Source organism: Schistocerca americana, chromosome 1 (assembly GCF_021461395.2).
Source record: "Schistocerca americana isolate TAMUIC-IGC-003095 chromosome 1, iqSchAmer2.1, whole genome shotgun sequence".
Lineage (NCBI taxonomy): Eukaryota > Metazoa > Arthropoda > Insecta > Orthoptera > Acrididae > Schistocerca > Schistocerca americana.
In genome coordinates, this window is record NC_060119.1 from 697,119,881 (window position 1) to 697,141,811 (window position 21,931).

The window sequence follows — 21,931 nt, forward strand, 5'->3', positions numbered from 1 at the left end:
AACGGGGCTCTCCGCGGAACTCATGGACTTTGACCGTGGTCAGGTGATTGGGTGTCACTTGTGTCATACGTCTGTACGCGAGATTTCCACTCTCCTGAACATCCCTAGATCCTCTGTTTCCGATATGATAGTGAAGTGGAAAGGTGAAGGGACACGTACAGCACTAAACCGTACAGGTCGACCTCGTCTGTTGACTGACAGAGCCCACCGACAGTTGAAGATGATCATAATGTGTAATACGCAGACATCTATCCAGACCATCACACAGGAATTCCAAACTGCATCAGGATCCACTGCACGTACTATGACGGTTAGGCGGGAGGTGAGAAAACACGCATTTCATGGTCGAGTGGGTGGTCATAAGCCACACATCACGCTGGTAAATGCCAAACGACGCCTCGCTAGGTGTAAGAAGTGTAAACATTGGATGATTGAACAGTGGAAAAACGTTGTGTGGAGTGACGTATCACGGTACCCAATGTGGCGATCCGATGGCAGGGTGTGGGTATGGCGAATGCCCGGTGAACGTCATCTGCTAGCGTGTGTAGTGCCAACAGTAAATTTCAGAGGCGGTGGTGTTATGGTGTGGTCGTGTTTTTCATGGAGGGAGCTTGCACACCTTGTTGTTTTGAGTGGCACTATCGCAGCACAGGGCTACATTGATGTTTTAAGCACCTTCTTGCTTTCCACTGTTGAAGAGCAATTCGAGGATGGCGATTGCATCTTTCAACACGATCGAGCACCTGTTCATAATGCACGGCCTGTGGCGGATTAGTTATACGACAGTAACATCCCTGTAATGGACTGGCCTGCACAGAATCCTGACCTGAATCCCACAGAACACCTTTGGCATGTTTGGGAACGTCGACTTTGTGCCAGGCCTCACCGATCGATATCGATACCTCTCCTCAGTGCAGCACTCCGTGAAGAAAGGGCTGAAATTTCCCAATAAACCTTCCAGCACCTGACTGAACGTATGCCTGCGAGAGTGGAAGCTGTAATCAAGGCTAAGGGTGGGCCAGCACCATACTGAATTCCAGCATTACCGATGGAGGACGCTACGAACTTGTAAGTCATTTTCAGCCGGGTGTACCGATACTTTTGATCACATACTGTATATATGTACACTGTCCGTTAACTGTGTTGCGAAAAGTTGACAGAAAAGAAGTAATAAATTAAAACGTCACGTCATATGCAGATGTTTGCCTGCATGAACAGCGAAAATATTGTAAGTGATAAACTTTTTTGTCCTCAACATTTTGTGTGTGGGGGGTTGGGAGGGGGGGGGAGACAGCGACAAAAAGATTCGTAAGTGCTTGAAAGTATGCGTAAAGTTTCTTGGAAGTCGCTATATTCTCTCATTCTAAAGCACTGGATGAATAAAGCCCAGGTATCTGTCGCTCTGTCAGTTACGCTGCCTTAAAACAAAGACACGGTTTCTAACTGTATTAGTTTTCTTACTGTGTTACACCATAACAAAAGATTATACTTCTTAATGAGTAGATTATGAGAGAATTTTAAATTATTATATTCGGTCAATAATCACGTGAAATATTGACAGTCAAATTCTCTCGTCCCTGGAAGTCGTTAGGCAGGTAATCCGCAAACTGGTGTTGGGTCTACAATAGCGGTTTAGTAATATAGATGCGGGGAATGTCAAGTTACTTCCAGTATCTGAAACAATTTCGGAGAGCGTTTGTTATCTGAGTAGTCGTATTTACAAGAAAAGGGAGGAGATTACGACTCTACGCCCCATCGATGTCGAGATCATGAGAGAGACAGATCACAACCTCGGACTGGATATAGATATGAAAGGAAATCGATCGTATCTTTTAAATAAAGCATTCATGCGAATTTCATAGAGACATTTATGAAAACTGACCTAAACCTAAATCAGAGTCGCCTAAAGGAGATTTGAAAACGGACACTTGTCGACCTGACTTGAGCGCATTAACGAACGTATTACCTCGGTCTACAAGGAATGTTATTTGTGGTGTGCTCTTAATTCGAGATTCAGTCATTCCTAATTCATCCTCTGATGAGTCAGACCATGACCACTGCCCTCCACGATATCGAGTACCGTCTGGTGTCTCTGAGGGTGCGTTACGTGATACAGAAAGTAGACCTATATAAGCGGAGACAAATGGAAATTCATTCTGGCGACGATACACGGCTCAAACAGGAAAATCCATTAGCGGCACTGACAAAGGACAGAATGTTTCTTTCATAATAACTGGGATGTACTTCGAAAACGACAAGGCCGTTTGTCTATTGGCATGCTACAGTTGTGAACATATGCGGAAAGTGGTTGAAGGATGGTGAAACCAATAGTACGCAACAGGGCGTTAGGTGTGAGGCGTAATCGCTGGTCGTGTAGTAAAGTAGTCTACGCAGCGATTTGTGGCAGATCTGGCAACAGAGTGCAATGCTGTTGCAGCCACAATTCTTTCAGAGCGCAACGTTCAGTGCACATTCTTGATGGATCTCCGCAGCAAACGGATCCTAGGTATTTCCCAGGTGATCCATCGAAATATCTACGGCCGCAATGGCCACGGAATCATTGAGACAGGATGTTGAATCAATGGGTACGTATATCACCTGGTAGGATGAGTTACGTTTTTAATACACCATGTCGTTGGTCGTGCTCCTATACTTCGTCACGGCAGCGAACGGCTGCGTGGATCATCGAAGATGAATGACTGGTGGACAATACAAGATGACTTATACAAACTTAATAGTTGGTATGATGAATGGCAGCTGGCTGTGAAAGAAAAAAAGAATAATGATGATGATTGGGACACATTACCCGTAATGTTCGAATACAGCATTAGTAGTGTCCTCCTTGAAAGCATCACGTCGTTTAAATATATGGACGGAACGTTACAAAGAGATATGAAATGAAACGAGCATGTGAGGAGTGTGGTAGGGAAGGCAGGTGGTAGACTTCGGTTTATTGGGAGAATTTTGGGAAAGTGTGGTTCATCTGTAAAGGAGACAGCATATAGGACGCTGGTGCGACTTATTCTTGAGTACTGTTCAAGTGTTTGGGATCCTTACCAGGTCGGATGGAAGAAAGAGATCGAAGCAATTCAGAGGCGGGCTGCTAGATTTGTTACCTGCAAGTTAGAACAACACGCATGTGTTACAGAGATGATTTGTGAACTCAAATGGAAATCCCTGGAGGAAAGACAAAGTTCTTTTCGAGGAACAATACCGGCTTTGAAGCTGACTGCAGGAGGATCCTACTGCTGCCAAGTTACATTTCGCTTAAGGACCACGAAGATAAGATACGAGAAATTAGAGCCCATACGCAGGCAAACAGAGACTCGTTTTTGCCTCGCTCTGTTTGCAAGTGGAACAGGAAGGGAAACGACTAGTGTTGGTATAGGGTACCCTCCACCACGCACCGTACCGTGGCTTTCCGAGTGTGGATGTAGATACACCACGCCACGGACGAAAGCCGGTGAGTGTATATTACGCTGTGTGGGACATTCATCCAGAAATATGTAGAATCTGTGGTAATAAAGGATTACAATGAAGATTTTTGCAAACCATCTGAGTTCCTTCACGACTGATGTCTTTCTCGACGGTCGTGGCATGTTCCAGCCGAATAACTGTCAGTATCATAACGCCAAAATCGTGCTATAGAGATTTGTGGAGCGTGACTGTGGACTCACTTTGATGTATTGACCACTAGACTCGGCTCATGTGAAACCGATAGAACACATCTGGGACGCTGGTGGGCGCCAGTTCTGCAGCCACGAACCACCGACACGTAACGTACCTCCGATAAGGTCTTTTCGAATTCATGAAACGCAAGGTCGCTGCTGTGTTGCGTCTCAAAAATGGACCAACACACCGTTAAGAAGGTTGTCTTAATGATTTCGCTCTTCACCGTATAAATCCGCGAGTCAGTCGACCAAAATTAATACGTGGATGTTAAATGCATGTAAGTGTCATTTTCTGTGGCATAACCGGAGTGGAAGATAACTGGAATGTGATACTTATGGTGTTACAGAATCTGAAAACTGAGTGGACTGATAAGAAATGATTAGTTGATCGGATCGATCAGGAAAGGAAAAAAGTGAAAAATACTAACTAGAAGAAGCGATAGGATGATATGAAAAATCAGGGAATAGCTTGTATGGTACTAGAGAGAGATGCAGAGGGCAAGAATAGTCAAAGACAAGATTATGCAGAACAAATAATTGCTACATTCAAATTAAGAGTTTGACAGAGGAAGGGACCAGTCAGGGACTTGCCAGGTTTAAATCTCAACATAATATAAATAGGCTCTCAAGTTGTTTGAGACACGAGTTTTATAGCTGGAATCCGCCGCGCGCTGTGATGTCGCTAGGCGCAAGCTGTCGTTCTCCAGAGTGACTGCGGAAGGAGCCTCGGGGCGTAATAGCCGGCGACCGCAAGGGAATTGCTCTAATGGCGCCGGTTACACGCCGCCGTGGCGGGCGAATGAAGTGCCCGCCCACCCACGCGGCTGGACGCCTGCCGGTGGTCCCAGCTATTCCTGTTTGTGGGGGACGAGATACACATTGAGCTCAGAGTAGTTATATCTTGAAGTTATAGTTTGCGATCAAATGTCTATATTAGTGATAGCCGACTGGTAGTGCATCACAACAACAAGGGAAAACGAAAAGTGGGAAGAAAAATATTCGAAACGTAAAAACTTCTTACGTTTCGTAAACACAGTGGTAGCGCGACCTCCAACAAGTGAGCAATAAAAACACAAAGAACTGTAAGTAATCACTTATTTACATAAAAAGCAAGAAGTGTACAGTATTATAATCTACGTATAATACATATCAAAACGAAAGTATATAGTAACTCTATCATTTAGACCCCACCAATGATTGCTTAAAGTGAAAAAAAGCGAGAATAAATACAGTACAGCATGAGAAAGCGTTCTTTATTTACAAAACAATTATTTCTGTGCTCGCTGCGGAGGACGGCCGTTCAAACAAACTCGTTACCATCGTGCTGCTCTGTGCTCTCTTTTCTGACAACACTCAACACTTTATTTTGCCTCGTATCTAGTCAAATTTCATCCGATGCACCCAATCTTTCTTTCTTCACCTATCCCGCGTCCACTGTACGTGTCCGCATATCCAAGGCTCTTTGGTCCCAAGTGTGTGTTGTTAGTATCGATACTGTCTTCTGGCGTCAACGGCAGAAATCGTTGGCCTATTCTCTCAACGACACGACTTAAGCACGGTCTTTATTGAACGTGGATGTTATTTGATGCAGTGTCGTTTGTCCGTTAACACGATTCTCCACCCGCAGCGCACACCGTTAATTTTCATTCTGTTTCATTGAATAATACAGCCATCAAGTAGCACATGAAATGGATATTGTGGCTGTTGTGTTTATACGAACAACGGACTCTTGATGGATGGATTTTGCTTTCTCGGAAGGAGAATAGATAAATAAGGAAGTCGGAATAGGTACATATTAGCAAAAATTGCACGAGGCAAAAGGCTTTCTAAAAAAGGTGAGAACAGGGAAAAAATTCAGAGAAAGCTATGTATGAAGCATATCCCAGCGATCGAGAGAAGCAGATAGAAAAGGAAATACTGAAATGAAATGATTAGAAGCCTTTGAAATGTGGTGTTGCAGCAGGCTGTTAAAGATCACATGGACTGTGTGAGGAAAGAGGACGAGATGCAACAAGTCGACGAGGAAAAATACTCAGTTAACAACATAAAGAATCGAGAAGATAGTATGATCGTCGCAATGGAAGCGTATTGGGCAGTGGATCGAAACCACGCTCTGCTGCCAGTCCGCAGCTCGTGGTCGTGCGATAGCGTTCTCGCTTCCCGCGGCCGGGTTCCCGGGTTCGATTTCCGGCGGGATCAGGGATTTTCTCTGCCTCGTGATGACTGGGTGTTGTACGATGTCCTTAGGTTAGTTAGGTTTAAGTATTTCTAAGTTCTAGGGGACTGATGACCATAGATGTTAAGTCCCATAGTGCTCAGAGCCATTTGAACCATTTGAACCGCTGTGCTACCAATGATGTGTCAGCACAGCATGGAATTCAACTTTTATATAACGACACAAGCTCAGCACAATAGGCTGTGGGGTGGTAGGACTGGACCAAGTGACACATCAGGCAATCAACATCGACAGTTGCCCTGAACATTTATTTGGCACATTTAAACAAGACAAATAACAAATAAAACCATCAACACATTTTTAAAATTACCATATAGGTGAGAGCAAGTTACTTCAAAATTTAAAAATTCATAAACTACGGCACTTATGGCCTGTTACACATTAAGTGAAATGAGTTAAAATTTATTTACTCAAAAACTATGATCAACCTGATGAACAATTTACTAAAATTTAACGAGGAATTCTTGCACTTTCATTAATAGAATCAGTTTCTAACTATTTAAACACACAATAACAACTGGCCTGTCAGTAACTTGTAAGAATTTATGAAACTACTCATTTAGAATTAGACACGTGTCTCTGACACACTAGCACTTCAGATAGAAACGTAACAGTAATGTTATTGCAATTTGCAGCAAAATATATCCAGGAAAACTTTATTCATGTATATCTACAGCAATTGGCCAGCGTAACTCCGTCGTCTGATATACATACAATAAGCAGGCGGCACTTAGACAAGGACCAGCCAAACTGTTTTCAGTGGTGGTTAACACTGATAGTAGCAATCTACAAACTGAATGTATCGGCACTCCAGGCCCTAGTAAATGTTAATCATCACATCACATACAGCTCTCACTAGAACCTTGCGTACTAAGCAAGTTGAAATTGACACATTCGGGGACAGACTCAGTAGGAGTAGCAACGGTCGGCCACGAAAATGAAGTCAACAGAACTGAAACCATGAGTAGATTCCGGCCACAATTTACAGCACAAGCAAGGTCCTTACCCTCTTGCTTGTTCGACGAAGCCAGCCGCCGCAGATTTCGAAGCCAACAGACATGCAAGAAGCGAAACACACCAACGGCTTCCCAGTAACGTGATATTTGCTACGGCGCCGATACCCGGGTAAACAGCCCCTTTTAGATGTGCTCTTCCTGCTGCCTCGCACGGAGCCCGTACTGTCCGCCAGACTTCCCAAACGACGTTACTGCTAGGCCCCCAAAGCAAAATCCTCGCTACTTGCTAGAGCTTCCCCTCGCTCTCCGCCACCGCGCGCTCTACGCACTCCACCGGAAAGATGACCCATACCGGCGGCGGGAATATCGCTGATCGAGACACCCAGCTCAAGCAGTACATTAAAGCTCATTGTCGATAGGGTGGTAGAAGAAAAGTGCACTGACGAAAAAAGAAATCTCAACACCAAGGAATTGGTAGGTGTGTTTCTGCATCTGAAAGATGACGTCTATTCATATTTCACGCCAATCGCATAAGAGCGCCGGGAGTAGCGCCACCGTGAGGAGGCAAATCAGGTTTTCTTTAAATACGCGCTGTAACGGTTGTGAGCATTAGTTACATCTGACGTTGAACTACTGAGTCAAGAATGCTTTTAAGAAGATGAAGACGCCATTATCAACAGCTCACTAATTTTGAACGAGGTTGCGTGGTAGGACTAAGGGTAGCTGGATGTTCCTTCTGCGATACTTGCAGAAAGACTCGGCAGGAGTGTAGACGGTGTACATGATTACTGGCAGCGGTGGTCACAGGGAGGTACTGTCTCTGGGCTCTGGACGGCCACGTGACACTACCAAGAGGGAAGACCGTACTGTTCAGGATATGGTTGTGGCGCATTGGAATGCAACTCGAGCAGCAGGTGGCATCTCAGTGACACAACGAACTGTCACAAATCGATTACTTCCACGACAGCTCTGAGCCAGACTCCCTGGAGCGTCTATTCCACTGACTCCATATAACAGCCGTTTTCGATCTCAGTGGTGTCAAGCGAGGGCTCGCTGGAGGGCAGGATGGAGGTCTGTTGTGTTTTCTGATGAAAGCTGGCTCTGCCTCGGTGCTACTGGTGTACGTGTGTTGGTTAGGAGGAGACCACCTGAGGGCGTGCAACCTACCTGTCTGCGTGCTGGACGCTCTGGACCTACACCTGGAGTCAGGGTCTGGGTTACGATTTCGTACGACAGAAACAGCACTCTCTTGATTATCACACACACTCTAACTGCGAATGTATACGTCAGTTTACTGATTTGACCTGTTATGTACCATTCATAAACAGCATTCCAGCGGGTGTTTTTCAACAGGATAACGCTCGCCCACATTCCGCTGTTGTACTGTAATCCAACATGCTCTACAGAGTGCCGACATGTTGTCTTGGCCTGATCTATTTCCAGATCTGACCGACTAAGTGCAACAGTCATGGAACTCTACCACGCAAACTGACATTCGCCACCTGAAGGCCACAATGCATGCACGTTTACATGCTTGTATCCAATATACTGGCGGTTACACCGCCTATTAATGTACCAGCATTTCACATTTGCAATGGCTTTTCTCGCGCTTACATTAACCTGTGAACTTGCAATGTTAATCACTTAAAAATGTCGCTAGACAAATGTATTCCCGGTTACATTACGCTACATTAATTATTTCTTCCGGGTTCTCGGGTTCGATTCCCAGCGGGGTCAGGGATTTTCTCTGCCGCGTGATGACTGGGTGTTCTGTGATGTCCTTAGGTTAGTTAGGTTTAAGTAGTTCTAAGTTCTAGGGGACTATGACCATAGATGTTAAGTCCCATAGTGCTCAGAGCCACTTGAACCATTTTGAACCAATTATTTCTTGGTGCTGTGATGTGTTCTTTTCGTCAGTGTAACAAGGGCAAATGAGTGTATAAAGAAAATCTTTAATGAGGTCGGGTGCTAGAGTTACGCAGATAAGTGTATAAGGCAGATTTTGATGAGGTTGTATGCAGGAATTACGCTGAAACAAAGAAGATTGCCAGCAATCGACGGAACTGGAGAACTGAATCTAGTCAACCTCAGAGTTGATGACCGAAACGCCAGCAGCTCAAAGTAATAAATCTTTCTTACTTGGAACAACGCAAGCAATACTCCTTTAAAGTGCTTATTATCTTTGCCTAACATTTTGTGGATGATTGGTCTTAGAAAAAAGCAATAGTGTGATGAACGGCTCGAGTGACTGGTTGTACGGTGCATTTTAGACAATTAGAGAGACCTACACATGGAACGTGCGACCACTGAGGGCTAACACTGTTCAGTATGCACTGCACGCGTGGCCTCGCCTCTTACCTCGCAGCAGCGACAATTTTCCTGTCAGAACCGCAGGTTGTATTGATTTATGGACTGGCTTTGCTCAAATTGGCTGTATGAATTTCTTCGTAGGGAGTTCACTGTTATTCCACTGTTATTTCTTTTCTTTTCATCTCTACCTCTATCATTCTTCTATACGAGTACTAAGTCGATAACTTACACGTAAATGTCTACACGTTATTTTCAAGCTAGTCGGTTAGTATTCACATGAAATGCTCTATATCTATGTACTGCTCCCAAAAGATGTACAACCTGGATACAAAAGAAAATGAGATCGAACGCATGTCATCTCATTGGCTAATGCAATGAGGTTTTCACGATTACATGCAGATACTCTGTCACCCAAATACGGCATTTCTATGAATCCGCAATTACGTTAAGAGCTTTTGAACAGAGCGTGTTTTAGTGTTTTTTTCCATCATAGCTCCCAAAGAGGAACAAAATAACCCCGCACTAAACGATACAAGCGCTAGCCTGCACTTCGACGTTGATCATCAAGCAAACTTTATGTTGTTAAGCAAGGACCTAGGAAAAGGCAATTCTCTCTGCCTTTGCTAATGAAGACTTAATGCTCCGCTGAACCATGGCCGCGAAATGGTGGTCGTTCACCGACTTTACGGTTGGCAGAAAGCGGAGTCAGTAATAACAGGGTTAACGACAGGCGGTTAACAAATATTTGTGCAGTCTGAGAAGAAGAAACGGTGTTGTCGAGAACACATAACTGACCCAAAAGTCTCTCGATTCATGATTGTGATGACAGCGCTCTGTGACCACAAATTAAATTGCTTGAAGAAATACAGCAACCAACCGCTTTTTTAAACTTTATTTACGCCAAGATGTAATACAGTCGACATACCCGTAATGATAATTACGAATTCGTGTTAAGCGAATCGAAGATTACCACGAGACGAGTCTAGACATAAACCAAATTAAGAAAACTAATTGATGTGTATCTTTATGTAACGTATTATTGATTGTTCTTTAATTGTTTGTTGTTTCTTACGGCAAAGTCATATTAATCTGTGACAGACAACAACAATTCTGAAAGGAAAGAGTTGCCGGCTTGTGAAAAGTTGGGCACTCCCCTTACTAGAGAATTGCCGTTGGAAAGCAGATTTCGGATTTGAGCCTGGTCCTTCAAACAGCTTTAATCTCTCAGCAGATTCATAAGAGATGGAGATGCTATGAAACGAATTGTCGGTACAGATGCTTGAGAGACGTAACGCTAGTGTTTGCGGAAAAGCTACAAAGTAATTTTCTGCCTTCTTCGTTGCATTAACAAGGGCTCGGCGACTGAGTAGTGAAAGCTGGTACTGTCTTCGGAATTCCCAAAGATCAGTCTGTGAAGTGGAAGTTATCGCAGCTGTTTCGTCGAATTGTGTCCACTGGATTTACCTGCAATGACAGACACACTGAAAGAAATTTACACCAGGATTTCAGCTGATGAATTATCATGTTGGTCCTTGACTTGTGCGCTCTGAGGCAGACTGTAGAACAGCAACGCTGGTGCTGCCTGTCCGGCTTTCGACTGAAGACTACATCTATATCTACATGCATACTCCGCAACCCACCATACGGTGCGGGAGGGATTTGCAGTTTACAGCAATGTAGTATGCAAGGGAGGTTTGCTCAGCGCTCAATATTCCTACCGGTAGTATTCGATGAGGCACCGACAGCGGATCGTGGGAGATGGTCGACGTCTTACCCGTCAGGTGAGTCACGTGTCTGTCTGAACTTGAGTGATGAGTAGGATGGAAACCATCACAGGTCTGTGAAAGCTTTTTGTGCGGACCTTGTGTAAGGGGTGATATAACATGGAGCATATTCTACGATGTTCCGAAGTTGCTGCAATTAAGTGGAAGTCCTTCGTTCTGGGTATATTTGGAATGGTATAGTTTAACAGCCTCCCCTTCGATATCCATTGTGCTAGAGACAGCCGCGATCCCGCACCATTCACCTTCCCGGATTTGTTACTGTTCAGGGTGCCTGTGCATTCATGTACCCTCCATCCGGAGTACTGCTGGCAACAATTCATCCTACCTTTCAAAGCGCTCGATGTAGAGCTACAAAGTAAGCGCAATTTTACGGGGTGAATATCAGTAGCCGAGATCTCAACGTGGCAATGAAGACAAAATTTCGATGTACAGTTTTATATCTGTCCCGAAGCAACACAGGTTTTATAAGAAAATGATAGTGTGTCAGGCAGAAAACATATACTTCGGAAGACGTTACGGTCGGAGCAGTTTGTTTCCCAAATTTATATTTTCATTCTCACCCAGTGGGACACACTATTTTGCCTTAAGTAACTAGAAATAGTCTGATATTAACATCTGGTTTAGGGAAAGTATGGTATTCACAGTATTATCTGAAGAGGGAATCTCAGTAAATCAGGTTTGACAATGATTCTAAAAGGCTGCTTGTGATGATATTTAGAGGGTATTCTACGATTTTCGTATTTTGACCTACGGAAGCATCCGAGATGGTAAAAGAAACCGTTCATCAGTCAATGATGAGCCCTGTCGACAAGAAATTAAATGTAAGTCATACTTATCAATCTAAGTCATACTTATCAATAAGAGTAGTACTGTTATTGACTCATCATAAAACCAAAATATTTTGTGTAGCGGTGAGCAGACCAATGGAAAGTATTAAGTAGAAAATCTGAGTTACCGACTCGTTTGCATCCAGGTTTACGACAACCATACAATTTCTCTTAGTTTTTTCGTCCTAAGATCTCACCACCCCGACCCATATGGACCGCCCCATTCTACCTTTGCTTTTTGCCAACCTACAACAGTTTCAGATGTGTTCGAAATCCCGAGCAACAAAACTGTAATATTTTACGAAACTCAGGTATGATGAAAAGAAATCGGGAGCCATGTACAGATTGGCGGATACTGAATCAGTTTCCATCAGGCGACATAGTTTCAATTAGTCACACAAAAAAGTGCAGTTATAAGTTTAATGTAATGGTTATCACTACCGACTAACTGGGGGATTCTGTACTTCATCGCCAGTTCATTTCAGCGAAAGTAAGATTTTAATAGACTGCAACGATACCAGATTGGTAAACTGGAAAAAATCTAGACTGTAGAAGCGTTAGTCCTTAATGTGAGGTCATAAGGTGATCAGCAGCAAGTTGTTAGTCGTCAAATAATTCTCATTGTGTCTTTACACAGACATAGGCAGGAACTTAGAGATCAGTCACAATCTTCACGTACATCTCTTGACTGAACGACTTCCTATTTAAATATTAAGCACACTTAACTACCAAGAACATACTGTACCATCACACTGTTGCAATAAACCAATAAATTAATTTATCACATACTAACGAGGATAGATAAAATATACTGTACACTTTCTTTTACAAAAGAATTGTGCTGTAACTAAAAATTTATGCCCCATTGAAAACTAAATTGCTCGTGTGTGTTGAGATGATAATGTCCTTTAACTACCATGAAAAAGTTACCTACCTTAGTTAATACAGATGTGCGAATGAGTGTTACGTATTCTTCGCGAAAGCTCTGGTTACATAAGGAACGAGTTCTCACTCTCTCAGAATTCCACAAGAAATTCCTTGTCTGAAGCGAGTGAGGCCTGACTGGTTTTTGCTGGCAACGGATTCTTATAAAGACCGCTCTTCGACGAATTAATAACGCAGCTAACTGGAGAACCAGCTTTTCTGGTCTTTACCACTTACACAGCTATCAGCAAGAAATGGTAACAACTCTTACTGCCGCCGTAATTACATATTTTCAAAACCGTGGCACATTCTGCATGTTTGCTAGATACCAGTCACCTTTTGAGATAAGCGTTCCCGTTTCTGCAGCAACAAAATAACCAAATAAGCCACGATGTGAGCAACTGGGTCAGAACATTGTTGAATTGATGTCTTTGAAGTAGGTTAGTATTTTAGTTATTTATGCTTGAGAAAAGAAAACCTGCTTCCGTGGATCAATATAACAGGAGTTATTTTGGAGGTAAGTATTTCAGAAAATACTTAGATAAGTTCAAAGTTACGAGTACTCTATTTTGGTGACGTATTTTATCTGGCTCTTTATATCAAACTGTGCGCAATTATTACATTTTAAAGATTTTAGCGATGCTAAATTACACAGGTGTGCAAAACTTAAGGACGAAAGCAAATTTCGAAAGATGTGTCGCTGCCAAGTAACTTAACTGTATGAAACTTAGACCATCCAACGAAAGAATTGCTACACCGTAGTACAGAAGGTAACAAAGAAATACGAAAGGAAACAAACAAAAATGACACTTTTATTCAAAAACAATAATTACAATGAGATTTATGACGGTCCACTGGACATTAAAAAAGGCGGGATACGGTACTTAATCGCGTGTGTGATTACCACGCACGGGAACGCATGTTCTGCAAGGTGCTTCCAGGCTGACGCCAAGGTTGGTAAGGAAATCCTGTGATAGGGCGTTGCATTCCTCCACCAACTGGACAGTCCCTCGTGCATGTGGACGTGCTGCGATACGCCTCCCCAAATTCAATGGGATTTAAGTCATGGAACGGGCAGGCCAGTGCATTCGCCGAATACCCTCTGTTCCAAGAGCTCATCCAACCGCACTGTCTGATGCGATCACACACAGTCATCCATCAAAGCGAAGTCAGGGCCGAGTGCATACCTGAAAAGACGCACAGTGTCACAGTGACTTTGACCGGAGAGTGTACCATGTTGAAAGATTTGGATGTCTGCAGGGCCACGCAACATTACGCCTCCGCACCCTGTAACACCTGAACCCTCAAATCGTCCATGTTCGACAATATTCCAGGGTGCATTCCATGTTCCCAAATCTCGCCACATGAGGGTACGTCCAGCATTTGGTCAAGAGATATGTAGCTTGGTAATTCTTTCTTTCACTGGTTTGTAATGGTAATTTCTATGTATTGTATTTATTTTTTGACTCGAATAAATAATAAAGAGAAATCAGACTGTAGTTATAAGAGTCGAAGAACATGAATCGGAAGCAGTGCTTGAGAAGAGAGTGAGACAGGGATTGTATATTATTCAATCTGTACAATGAGCAAGTAGTAATGGTTGTATGCTGATGACTTCGTGTTACGCCTAAGTGCGCAACCAATAAACTTGAAGAAATGCATCGAGAATTTTAGTGCTGACTTGTATGCTTCATCATACTGTGCACGTGATATCGGGGTAAAGATCGGACCATCCAAAACCTAAGCGGATCTGGATGGTCATTCTAAGCTCGTTGGCCCGACACATCAGGACTGCCCACCACCTTTAAATCTAAATGGGAGAAATGTCAATTTCATTCCTTCAGCAAGGAGTCTAGGAGTAATAATTGATTAAACCTAAACTGCGCTGGTGTAAGACGACAAAAAGAAAAGAGATGAGAGCGCTTATGGGCGCGCTAGACCGCGGCCGTTCGGCTGCGCACCTGTGTGAAGTTCCGCGGAAGCGTGGAGTTAATACGTGTCTGTGCGATGGGAGGCTGAGAAGGCGTGGGGCCTGGCTGGCGAGGTAGCGGCGGCCGGCGCACGTGCTCCGTCAAACTTCTCGAGTCCCGATGTGACGTCACGAGAGCGGATGGATTTCGCACAAAGGGTAAACAGGTTTGTACACGTTTTCGTATGTGGTGCATAAACCACTGAACTACAGCAGAATACGGCATACCAACCTCGAGAGCAGAGCGGGACGATTCATCTGACATATAGATTCACTATGGAAATGATTACTTAGTTGACTTTGGAGCCAAGAAGGTGTATTTAACAAATTTTTGACAGTATATTTAATAGTAGTTGTAATAATTTAACCACAATCTCAACAGGATGCACCGACAGAGCTACTGAAATGTTTGTTTACCAATGGTAGGTAACTGAATCATGTTGTTGTTGTGGTCTTCAGTCCTGAGATTGGTTTGATGCAGCTCTCCATACTACTCTATCCTGTGAAAGCTTCTTCAACTCTCAGTACCTCCTGCAGCCTACATCCTTCTGAATCTGCTTAGTGTATTCATCTCTTGGTCTCCCTCTACGATTTTTACCCTCCACGCTGCCCTCCAATACTAAACTGGTGATCCCTTGATGCTTCAGAAAATGCCCTACCAACCGATCCCTTCTTCTAGTCAAGTTGTGCCAGAAACTCCTCTTCTCCCAAATGGCTCTGAACACTATGGGACGCAACTGCTGAGGTCATTAGTCCCCTAGAACTTAGAACTAGTTAAACCTAACTTACCTAAGGACATCACAAACATCCATGCCCGAGGCAGGATTCGAACCTGCGACCGTAGCGGTCTTGCGGTTCCAGACTGCAGCGCCTTTAACCGCACGGCCACTTCGGCCGGCTCCTCTTCTCCCAGTTCTATTCAATACCTCCTCATTAGTTATGTGATCTACCCATCTAATCTTCAGCATTCTTCTGTAGTATCTGAATCATACATTTAATTAAAGTCAGCGTAATTAATTACACAAGAAAGCTAAAGGAACAGCATGGCAGCATGTGGTGAATAGCGGAGGAACATACCACAAACAACATTTAGATTGTAAGTTCTATGTTTAATTATCGACTTTAAGTAATTAGTATTATTCATATTTTCGCCGACAATTAAAATGTCATTAAAGATAAATAAATTCGGATAGCAGTCGCGGAAACAACAGATCAGTTCCTACAAGACTGATGTACCATTCATGCGTAGGCCGTAAACGATAGAGCAGCAGCTAACAAAACCTTAATATTGTTCTCATCGTTTGTATCGTGCAGTCACAGTAATTAGGAGTGTGGGTGAACCACTTCACCAAAAACATCTAGTTTTGAGACGGCTTGTATGTACCAAGAGTTAATTTCAGCCTGATGTAATCTATTACTAACAGAATGATGTGAATTCGTCCCCGCAACGGGACTCCCGGCCAAAAGACACCATAAGCAAATTTCATTTTTCCACCTGAAACTATGTCCTCTGTTGTTGAAACGCCCTGTATACTACACTTCAAACTCTATGCCACTGACTTTACATCGCACGGAAGTAGCTTTACCTGTCATGGCCTCGCTGTCGCCTCGTTTCCTTGCCTATCTTCCATCAGAAATTTAGAATCAGGTGATTGCTCTAAGTTTAACTTAAAGTATTTACCACGTGAATGGGTTACAGGACCCAGCGCTGTCGAGTAAGGCAAGGCAAGGCAAGGCAGGCCAGGCCGTGGTACAGCAGTTCCTCGTGGACGACACCCCGAGCAGGTGACCGGAAGCGGGCGACCTGTCACGGGCGGCCAGCTAGCGGCCACTGAACCACGGCGGAAGCCGCCGCCGCCGCTGCCGTTGCGACTGACCAGGCGGTGCCAGGCACAACGGCCTCAGTATGCGTTAAGATTGTGACACAAGTTAGCAACGGTTACATTTTTGGAACCGTTTCTGTGTTCACTCAGACGAACCGCGAGAAAGTACTCAGTAAAAGACATGTAGAATTCTAGATAGTTTTTGGTGTTGCTGAGCAACAGTCATACAATAATTTTTAAACGAACACACCGCCATTTGATTGTATTGCTGTTTATTTAATTACGATCAAGATTTCCGCCTTTTATGCCATTTCTGACTGCTAAAAGCAAAAATTGCATACAGTAAGACCACATAAAATTTCAAAAGATGTAAAAAGTATTAAACAATGAATGTAAATTAGTGTATAATTACGAAATATGTTCTTATAGTTTATGTCATTAACATATTGCACGACATCAAGCTCAAAATTGGCCATAAATTAAGAAAAATTTACACTCCCCACGAAATTCCAGATGTAAAATCATCATCTCGTGAAAAGGTCAGTAAATAATAATGGGAGCACGTCATGTTTAATAAAAACAGGTTTACTTTGAATTTTATCCATAGTGGATGCTGTCGAACTCCGGTACTGGTCCTTTATACAGGTTTACTTTGGTATATAAAAGATGAACACATGTCCTTGAGTCGTAATGATAGTGAAACCAAAGAGTATGGATAATAGAACCTCTGAATACTAAAATGACAAATATGAAAGATACATGACTGTTAATGTTACCCATCTCCAGACTATATTGGTGGAACTATGTATCATCGTTTTTGCAATAAACATGTCTACAACAAATCGTCAACAACTGTAAGCGAACAAACATTAAGTTGATGAGGAACTAATGTATAAAAGAAGCAAAACGAAATAAAATCAGAGACAATAAATCACAAAGGAATACAGCAAGTGTCATTGATAATAAAGATAAGAAAGTTAACACTAGAAGTTAAAAATGCGAGGGGAGGGGTGGTGTTGGGGGATGGGAAGGGGTAAATGGACGCTAAAGAAGTCGGTGTATGTGGTGGACATGGGGGGGGGGGGGGGGCTGGATAAAATGACAGTAGGCATATGAGTGACTATTTGATTAAATGTTAAAGCAGGGAAAATCAAAATGAAAGTGTGGATGTGGGATAAAGTTGTTGTGGTGGATGGGGCGAGGGCGGGGGGGGGGGGGGGGGGGTGTCCAAGGTGCGTAGAAAACATGAGATTGCAGTCACAGTGGAATATATATGAAGCGGGAAAATATATAGTAATCATAGTATGCTTATCGAAATGTAAAAATACATGACACGTGCATGAAATAGAGTAGTTGCCCTTAGTAGGAAAAACTCTTAATGAAAGCTGCTTAGGTATTATGTACCATAGATAGATTCATGTATGTGTACAGTCTATCTTAATCACATTGATACAGATGTTATTTATTACAAGGAGGTTAACTAAGGACAGTACCAAGACAGAATTTCGAGAACATGCAGATATCATACAAGTTTATTGCAAAGATGACGATACACAGTGCCACCTGAAAGATAATTATATATGTTCTGGAGACATGTAACATTAATAGTCATATATCTTTGATATTTGTCATTAAAGTTGTTCTATTACCCATACTCTTTGATTTCACTATCATCAGGGCATGTGTTCATCTTTTATATACCAAAGTCAACTTGTTTTTATGAAACATGACGTGCTCCCCCTATTATTTACTGATCTTTATACGAGATGATAATTTTACATCTGACAGTTTGTGGAGAGCGAATATTTTTCATAATTTATGGCCAATTTTGAGCTTGATGTCGTACAACATGTGTTAATGACAAACTGTAAGTACATATTTCGTAATTGTACACTAATTTACATTTATTGTTTAAGACAGTTTACATATTTGAAATTTTATGTGGTCTCACTGTATGCTATTTGTGCTTTTATCAGTCACATGAAAATGGAATAAAAGGCAGAAACCTGGGTCCTAATTAAATAAACAACAATACAATCAAATGGTGCTGTGATCTTAAAAAAATGTAGCTTTCTGATTTGAGATAACATTATTAGGAAACGGCGATCTGTCAGTTAAATAAAATTAACAAAAAGCAGTCTCGTTCGCACAATCATATATAAAAAATACGACCGGTTTCGGCCTTTAATAGCAGGTCATCTTCAGATAATGCAGTACAAAGATAAAAATTAAACAGAATATACGTTAAAATGATGTATCGTTATCCATCCGGCTGACGATGATGACTGCTGGAACAGCTGTGCTGACCCCAGTGGTAAGGATACATCATTTTAACGTATATTCTTTTTAATATTTTCTAACTTCCCTATGTAAGTCAGCTCTTTTAATTTTTATCTTTCCAGTGCATTATCTGAAGATGTTCCACAACTAGAGGCCGAAACCGGTCACATTTTTAATAAATGAGTTGTGCGAGTGATACTATTTTTTATTATTTGGCATGTAGTTTCTTTTCGTAGCTATATTAATTAGAGAGATGTCAGATCAACATTGCTTTTTCAAATATAGCTATAGTAACTTCTGCTGCGAGGACCGCAGCTGAAAAAAGGGACGAATACAACGACATTTGACTCTTTAATATCCGATTATTAGTTTCGAAGAAATTACAGTATTTAGAAACAAGGAATTATCTGTTTTTAATATGAAACTGATTGCTTTCTTAGGCACGTCAACAAACCTCTCTTCCATTCGCCTTCGCTGATACTAATTTTAAATGCTCGTCCCATTTCATGTGTAACCAATATTAGTTTTACAATGTGACTTGCTCGAGACGTTCCAACTAATCTTGTTCGTTTTATTATAGCCAGATGGTGAAGAGTTTAGAAACTTACTCTAAGAATTTTGTTTACTTGAGAACCGATGACCTAATCAAGAAAGTCTCCTAAATTTATTTTGGAGGATTTCCCTCACCGGCTCTAATTTTATCTTTGTCTGTGAGCACATTCAAAAGGGTATGAGCAGAAGTCTTGTGTACAGGACGGAAAAGGCAATGCCGTGACCGCCGTCCACCGTCGGAGTATGGTCTCCTGTCACCACATTATATCTCTGATCAAGTTTCGTTCGACGGACGAAAAGAAGAATATCCAATGATGAGCTTTCCCAGTAGTCTACTGAGCTATACAAGGTGAACCAGAAGTACACTGACAAATTTTCAAAGGTCACCTTCAGAGGATACCTTCTGAATAATTTTGTGTAAGGGACCCACGATCTTCGGTGGCTCGTTAATGAGTTATTGCATTTCGTCTGATTTCTTGTATTAACTCTGTAATGGTATTGCAGTGAAAATAGTGCACAACAGTACAAATGTCGTCAGTATGTGCTGTGTGTCTTGTTTCCATTCGCTCACGGTATCTGCTGTTGACAGTTATGCTATATTTTACTCGTTGTCCCCAAGTCTGCATTCAGTTCTGCTCGGTTCAGTGTAGGGTTTTGTTTTCCGGCAGGGTTAGTTGTGCGTTAACAGTGGTACACAGCAGTACTGTAGACAGGTTTGCGGATGAAGAGATGGCCGATATGCACTTTGTGTATAGGTTCACTGAATGCAATGGAAGAGCGGCACAACGCATCACCGTCTAGGTCGTGGGGCGCAACGAAACTGTGCTGACGTGTTCCCACACCTACGGCAGCCACATCACAAGTACTTTCGAAACTAAGGTTTGCTGCATTGCTCTGTGTTTTACGTTGTGGTGGTTGTATATTACAGGCCTTTTCTCTGTTGTGAAGTTACTTCCACAGATACAAGAGTGATGGCGTTAATAAACCGAATTAATCATAGTTACGTTATTACTCGGGAAGGACCCGACTGAGACTGTGGACCCTTTTTACTAAAATTCTTGCATCGTATTTCAAAACAACCTCTGAAATTTAGACAGAGTATGATAGGCAATACAAACGCTTATATTTCGGCTAGAGAGCAGGTTTTATTTCTTGAATGAAAAGATGCTGTAAAGGGTCTTCATTTAAAAATATTTTGAGATCCAAATTCCAGTGCGATTTCAATACCTGCAGACTTTGCAGGTCGTACCATTACAGAAAGTGTAAAATACGGGGTGATTTTAATTAAAGTGCAGCTGTTCACAGTTGTTCAGTGAGGGCTGTAATTATCGTATGGCAGCGAAACTTGGTAGCTGTTCTAATGTGTTAATGCGGAACCGATTTAAGCTGGAAAAAATTACTTCCAATTTAGGCCACCAGGTGAAAATCTTGCACCTTGAGTCTAAGAAAGACATAAACGAATGTTTCCATATGCAATCGATTAGGCATGAGATGTGGGCGGAAACATCAAACAAGTCAGAAGAGCATAATGTTGATTTCATTATTAACCACAGCTTACACAATTTGTGCAATATGAGCGCTAGATACGCCAACGAGATGCTGTACAGCGTCAAATTAGCGCCAGGTGAGTAAAATTGGAACTAATTTTTTTACAGTATACATCGGTTCTGCATTAGCTCATCTACAGACTTTCGCTACCATGCGATAATTTAGCCCACATTGGACCTCTGTGAGTAGCAGGACTTTAATTATAACCACCTAGTATGTTGTGATATTTTCTTTACGCATCTATCATGTATTAATATAGATAAATATTGTGTTAATACTATCCCACCAAGGTCACTTGTGCGTCCTCCAGAAGGTACGGGTCACATCCCACATACAACAGCGCCAAGCTGACTACGACTCAGGCGCAACTTAGTTAACGTTAGACTGCAGCGGGGGCACACAGGACAAGAACTACGTTACACAGTCCACATTACGACATACACGTACATAGTTGCCAAATGGACGCCCATCTGCCAGACGTGAATATAAAGAAACGTAAGGCTCCACTCAGCAGACAATCTTGAGAGAGGTATCAACGCAGTGTCCCAGTCAGTTTCTCAGGACCCATCTACAGTTTCCGTCAAGAAGAGCAAAATTGAATGTCATACATGGTAGCAATCCCTCATGGGATTTAGGAGTACGACGTAAAGGGAAAGTCTGTGGAACAAAACTGTGACCAGGCTATCGGCCTGACTATAGGTACAGCCTTTCCTTCCAAGAGCTCAGAGGGGGCAGAGCCAGGTGGCGAACCGAACGCCCCAGCCGCCTTTTACCCTTGGGGAAGGTCCTCAATACTCATTTGGTAGGAAGATGAATGGACCTGGGGGAAAAATCCCCACCCCTCTCCAGGATTGAAGTCGTGACCCATGGGACCAGAGTATAGTGCTCTAACAACTAGACCACCACAGCTACATTTGTTATTATGTCAACGTTTAAACACAGATAACTCAAGCGAACAATTAACAATATGTCACGTACAATCTTCATACTCCAGTTAAATGTTGGGCAACTTCTATCAGTAAACCATTGTAAATTATGTTTGCTGAAATTG